General features: G+C 46.0%; 1 long non-coding RNA gene across 1 annotated transcript; it reads right to left on the reverse strand.

Moving 5' to 3' along the window:
• Positions 1 to 236: 236 nt before the first annotated feature.
• On the reverse strand, positions 237 to 6,190 carry LOC134477703 (uncharacterized). The gene is made up of 3 exons (XR_010049853.1): positions 6,142 to 6,190; positions 5,654 to 5,824; positions 237 to 5,206 (listed from the first exon to the last, which is right to left on the reverse strand). It is a non-coding gene; the product is annotated as an uncharacterized LOC134477703 (long non-coding RNA).
• Between the last annotated feature and the right edge of the window lie 270 nt (positions 6,191 to 6,460).

A 6,460-nucleotide genomic window follows, 5' to 3' on the forward strand; every position in this document is an offset into this window, starting at 1 on the left:
GCCCCTGAGTTGTATAATTTTATTTAGTAAAAGTTTCACACTCTAGGCTTCAAAATGTTGCCAGATAAATAAAGTTCACTACCTCACTCTGGAAAGAGGAATCTGGTAGAAGATGAATCTCATCTCTCTAGTTTCTTCTAGGAAAAACAAGTGCATTTTTAATACAACCAACTTTTATTTTTCTATTAGTGTAAGTTCAAGCATATTTGCATTACAATAGTTCACAGTATCCCACAGTAAAATACTTGGAGTCATTTTCTATTATTACTAAGGCAGCTGGACATGGTGGTACATGTCTGTAATCCCAGCACTCAGGAGGCTGAGTCAGGAGGACTGCCATGAGTTCAAGGCCAGCCTGGACTACATAGCAAGTTCAAGATCAGTTTGAACTACATAGTGAGGCCCTGCCTAAAAAACCCATGACCAAGGCACAGTAAAAACAAGTCTTTCATTCAGATTGTCAGTATCATCCACATAGTAAGAATAGTTGCGTAGAACAATAAATATATTTATCACCCTTGACGCCTACTACTAATGTCACACACAGAATAAATGTGTAAACTCCAGGAAAATATTCAAAAGAGGGCACCAATGCACTTGTGAGAAGGGGTTATCTTTCACAATTCAACCAGCCAGTTGTGACCTGTCCCTTCTTTATTCTGTATCTGTGCCTTCTCCTGGAAGAGGTCACTACTTAGGTCATAGGGCCACACTGAGAGCAGGCTGTGCACCATCCTTCCCATTCATACTCTTGACATCTCTGCCTGCCACAGAACATGCCTGGAGATGATTTGTAAGAAGGGTAGCAGATGTCTCTGTTTAAACAGGCATAGATAATGGGACTGAATTGGCATGTGACAGAATGCCCATGTAAATTGCTCCCTTGGGCTTATTCTTAGGCCAAGCCAGCTAAAAAAGAGTGACACAGTTGATGGCATGTCCTGGTAACCAATACAGAGTGAAAATCCCCAGGCATAGCCAGCATCGTGACCTAAAGGATATTCATATTGGAGGGTGGTCCTTGAGTGGTTTGTCAAGTCAGTGTGCTAAGCCTCTTGCAAGGCCACCAGGAAGTTCTTGGTGTATAGCAACAGCATTACAAACACTGGGAGCACTGGGAGAAGTAAATTGAAATATTATGTTCATGGGATCACTTTATATATTTATTTAATTTTAATTATATGTTTATTGCTTCTGTATAGGTACTCACACTAAATTATAACTCTGTCCCCTTTTTTGTTTTGAGACAGGGACTATGCCACTAAGTTGCCCGGACTGGACTCAAACTTGCAATCCTCTCCCCTCCACCTGCTAGAATGCTGGGATTACAGCATTCTAGAATCCTCTCCCCTCCACCTGCTAGAATGCTGGGATTACAGGCATGCCCCACCAAGGCCATTTAGGATCACATTCTTTTTTTTTTTTTTTTTTTTTTTTTTTTGTCTTTTTCCTTTTTATCGGTACCGGGGATTGAACTCACGACTGCCTGCTTGCAAGGCAGGCCCTTATACCACTGAGCTAAATCCCCAGCCCTAGGATCACATTCTTAAGAGACTCATGACAAGCAGCAGTTTTCATTCATGATTCCATCCTAGTTCTCTATGACATGTTGATGGTAATGTCTTTTCTGTTACAGCCCAGGAATGAAGTCAATCCAAGGCCCAAGGCAAAGACCCAAAGATCAGCGAGGAGCCCTTTTGCTCAGGACCCAGTTACCAAAGTTTTATATCAGAGTGACATATGATGGCCAGAAAGCTGTCCACAATCACAGACAGGAAGCTGAGAGAGGTAACTCTGAGCATAAGCAAGGAGAAATCCAGGAAGAGGCTGCTGTAGATAGTGCAGTAGCCCAAGCTGATGGTGATGACTAGTAGCCCTATCACTACACTGGCTTCTGCCAGAGATACCCGGAAGGAATTTATGGGTGTGTGCAGCATAATATGCACACTGAAATGCAGCATGTTGTCCACCAATGAAAGCATAGCAATGGCCAGCTTCAGTATCAGGTATAGTGTTTTTATTGAGTCACCAGTGGCTTGGGCCAACAGCCCAGCTCCCATCTTAGCCTATTTAGGCCTCAGCCAACCACATAGATTAGGTAACACTTAAAGAAATATTTTGATTGGCACAAAGCAGAGTAGGGCAGTGAGTGGACCCACGGTCCCATTTTCTTGGAAATAATAAAGTTAAAGCAGCTGTGAGGTATGTTCAGCAACTCCTTATCTGAATGTTTCACCAAGGTTGTAAATCCTGTCCAGTTAGTGACTTGGATTTCCCAAGCCAGAGTTTCGTTCTTGTTTATATAATTTTGAATAGCAAAGTTTTTGATACCTCTATGATTTTAGAAAACGATGCTAATCAGTAAGGAAAAAAAATGATTACTCAAAGCAGGAGATCATTATGACATTTTACAGCTGTCATATGTCCTTGGGGGAAAACATTACTTCCTGCTAATTTTACAGCTGACTTTCTGGGTCCTGTTGTTACAGCCTAATGAACAGAAGGGCAGGATTTTACAATCTGAACTAATTTTTAGGTATCAAGGGACAAACAGTGGAGGAGGGATCTGCTAAAACTGTTATGAGCAGTGAGTTGACAGCAAGATTGGAAGCTTCACTAAGCCTGGGTACAGTGGGATGTGTGGGAGGGTTGACTTTTGTGTTGAGGATGAGAGGCAGTCTAGTTTACTAACGGTCCAATACGCTGGGCCAAGCCACAGATGGCCATTAAATATAAATTAATTGAAACCAATTACAGTTAAATTCAACTAGGTAAAAATTTTAATTCCTTCATGGCATTTAGTCGTGTCAAGTATTCAGGAGTCACACCAGTGGGTACCATATTAGATATAGATAGCGCAGATACAGAACATTTCTGTCACTGCAGAAATGTTTATTTAATAGCAGTAAGATGAAAACAGTTTCCCAAGGCAATGGTCACCTCTTTGAGTTCGACCTGGCACAAGTGCTGGGGAGGGACCGTGTGGAAAATGCGGACAGTAGTGTTCTTGCTAAGACACAGCCCTAACAACGTTACGGTTTTGAGGCTAGCTACTGCGTAATTCTTAACTCTAACCCATTGCCCAGGTTCAGAGCCCTTGACTCCTCAGCCTCACAGCGCCTCCAACCAACTTAAAACCCTCTTCCGTTCCCCAAACTCCATCTCCCAACATGCCGCGGGCCCCTCCGCCACTCTGACTCTCGGACTTCCGGGAAATGTGACTTGTACTGCGTTCCAGTCCCAAAAGGTCCTAGCCGTGAACTACAGCACCCATGCATCCATGCTTCGGCGCTCCCAGTGGGATTCTCCGAAGCTTTCATGTTTCCGGTGATGGGAACCAGAAGCTGCACCTGAGGTTGAGCGAAGCACTGAAAGATGCGGGAATCGGGGGAAGGACGAAGGCGACAGCGCAGTGTCTCCTTTCACTACTCAGATCGCTGCAGCTAAGAGGCAGTGCAAACGCCTCGACACACGCATGCCGAATGGGGTCCCAGGAAGCAGTGGTGCCGGCCTGCTTATAATCACTAGGGGAATAGGGGCCAGCCCGCAAGGGCCAGAGTGCCCCGGAGCGCCCGCAGCGAGAAGCGCTCTTGCAAACACCAGACCTCGCGGCTTCCGTAAACACCACAGGGCGCCTGCGTAGTCGGAGCGCCCCTGCATGGACGCGCGGGGGCGCCTTAGGGAAGACAACTGCAATAAGCAGTAACGGAACAGTCCACTTATCTTTCTGTGATACTTTCCTTTATGGTTTCCAAAGCACAGCCCTTTTTATTCTCTCCTCATTCTATCCTCACACTGTCCTTTTACAAATAAGGCCAGAAGTCAGAGAAAGTCAGAGCCCCAGCGTCGCAGAGTGTAGAAGACCAGCGAATGATCGGGAGGATCCCAAGACTGTAGCCCAACCTGTCATTGCCTTGCTGTGTGACGGGTAATTCTGTTCCCTTGGGAACACAGGCTTTCTTATTTATAAACGAGATTACCTTGTTGGGAGGGTCAGATGATATCGGGGCTGAAAATGATAATTCCCAAGCAGTCTATAAAGATGAAATGATGATTCTAGTCAGATGATGGTGGAGGAACTCAGTTCCTCTTTCAGCAAATTACAAAACTGAGTGGCCAGAAGTAGCAGGGGTTTGCCCCAAAACTCAGCGGTCTGTGAGGAAGGAGTCCTTAGGGCCTGGAGCCCTTCCTTTTGTTGTTGTTTTGTTTTGTAGTTCAGGCCTTGAATTCACTATGTAGTCCACGCTGTCCTCGAACTCGTGGAGATCCTCCTACCTCAGCCTCCCAAGTGCTGGGAGGTGATACCAGGGCTGGCCTGGATGATGAGAGAAAGTAAGGCTATAGAAACTATGGGCACAAATGGAGGAGTGAGATGGCACTGTAGAAACACCCTGCCACCTGCAGGATCATGCAACTCGGACTAGGGAAGTGATCTTTTTCTGTTCTTTGTGGCAGTGGAGCTGAGATGTAGGCAGTTTGTTTCTCTCAAGTGTTATTGGGGCTTAGGACCTGGGGAAACTTGATGTTTGGGATTCTTTAGGCGGGTCAGGAAAGATGAGTTTTTATAGATATACATCCTCCCCACCTACAAGTTATCTAATTATCTGGCCCTTCACTTACCCTTTCTATTTTTAGCCTGGGAAACTAAGGCTTAAAAAGGAAAAGAACTCTCTTAAGGAAGTGCAAGAGTTGGGGTAGAGCTGGACTAGGATAGGGATCTTTCCATTACGTGGCAGTGATCAAACATCATCAAACATTTATTGAGTGTCTAATGTATACTCTGAGAAGAGCCTCTTTGGGGTAGCAAATGGAAGCTAGGACTGCAGTCAGACCTGGTTTCTCTTCAGCTTTCCAGTGACTTCATGTTCTGATCCGAAGTGAGTCACTGTCCCTCTCTACCTCCAGATGTCTGTAAAGTGAGGGTGGTAAGCTTTATGAAGGGTTGTCTTGAGGTTTACCTATAAATTAACAGTAAACACCTGTTTGGTGCATAGAACAACACTAGGTACATGTGAAGTGCTTATTGGCTATGCTGTTCCTTGGGAAAACAAGTTGAGGCAGATGGAGTTCTCTTCTAGCCAGACAGAGTGGAGATGCAGCAGCCCTACGCTGGCCCATCTCCTTGTTACCTGCCCGCTGTGTCATGGTGCCTGGATTTCTGCAAGTCAAGGAGAGGCCAAGGTTCTCTTCTTCTGGCCCCAGGAACCTGGCAGAGAAGAGCTGTCTGAGTGTTGACACCTCCACACACATACAATTCTCTTACTATCTGAGGCCTCTGAGTTAAGGTGATCCACTCCCCCACCCAAGTTGTACATTACAGCCCTGGGCAAACCAGACAAGACCTTGGGCTCTTTCCAACCACTGCAGAATGTGGGATTATGCATGACTTTTTCTTTGAATGTCAGAAGTCTAGAAAGGCTGATAACAGGTTCTTGCACTGTATTTATTCTGATTGGAACAGAAGTTGGGGGCAGCCTGAGTGGGAAACAGTGTGCCCTAGACATCAGATACTCCACCCCGTGCCATCTTGTTTGAAATTAGAAGCCTGGCTCAGTGGTACTTTCAACTTTAGTCCAAGTCTCCCTTGTAGAATTCTGGTTCAAACCCCTTATTTATGAGGGAGAAAGGGAATCCATGGAAGTAGAGAGCTCACCTAGAGTTGGGCATGGTGGTATACACCCATAATCCCAGCATTCTGGAAAGCTGAAGCAGGACGATTGCACACTCAAGACCAGCCTGGGCAATTTAGGGAGATCCTGTCTCAAAATTTTTTAAAGGCTGGGCATGTTGTTCAATGCAAAGACCCTGGGTTCAATCCTCAATCCTGAAAGGAAAAAGAAAAAGAAAACCTTGGCCTCCTGGAAATGAACAAACATCTCACCAGGAGCCCTTGCATAGAGGATGAAAGAATGCTGGTCCAGAATCAATCTTCCTGACTTCATATGAATGTTCTGCTCAGCATCCAAGCTTCACTCCACTCTTCTCCCCTCATGGCCATCACAGTCCTGCTTAGAGCCAGCCCGCATTGAGGCTACCCCACCCAGGTGTGTGGGCTCTGGTTTTGGAAGTAGGGTGGGAACAGGGAGGCAAGAGTTATTGGGGAGGAGCATAGGATCTGGTCAGAGTAAAGCCAGAGCTGACCTGGGCAAGTGGGAGCCCGGCGCTCTTCTTGGTGTGTGGCTTCTGTGGGATTCTGGGACTTATTAATCAGTCTGAGGCAGCAGAGGATAAAAATACCATGGGAGCACATTCCTAGAGGAGGGAGCAAAGCAGATTCAGGAATGACTCACAGAACCCAAGTCCTAAATTTAGAAGGTACTGAAGGATGCAGCCTTCCCCCAGGAGGACTTCCAGATACCCACTGACCCAGGGCACCAGGGACTCAGGGCAGAAAGGAATAGCTGGCAGGAGTTCCCCAAACAGCAGTGCCACATGTCAGCTGAACTTATTGTAGGCTTGT

This window comes from Cavia porcellus, unplaced genomic scaffold (genome assembly GCF_034190915.1).
Source record: "Cavia porcellus strain 051 isolate PalLab524CR breed Dunkin Hartley unplaced genomic scaffold, mCavPor4.1 scaffold_9, whole genome shotgun sequence".
NCBI classification, from domain to species: domain Eukaryota; kingdom Metazoa; phylum Chordata; class Mammalia; order Rodentia; family Caviidae; genus Cavia; species Cavia porcellus.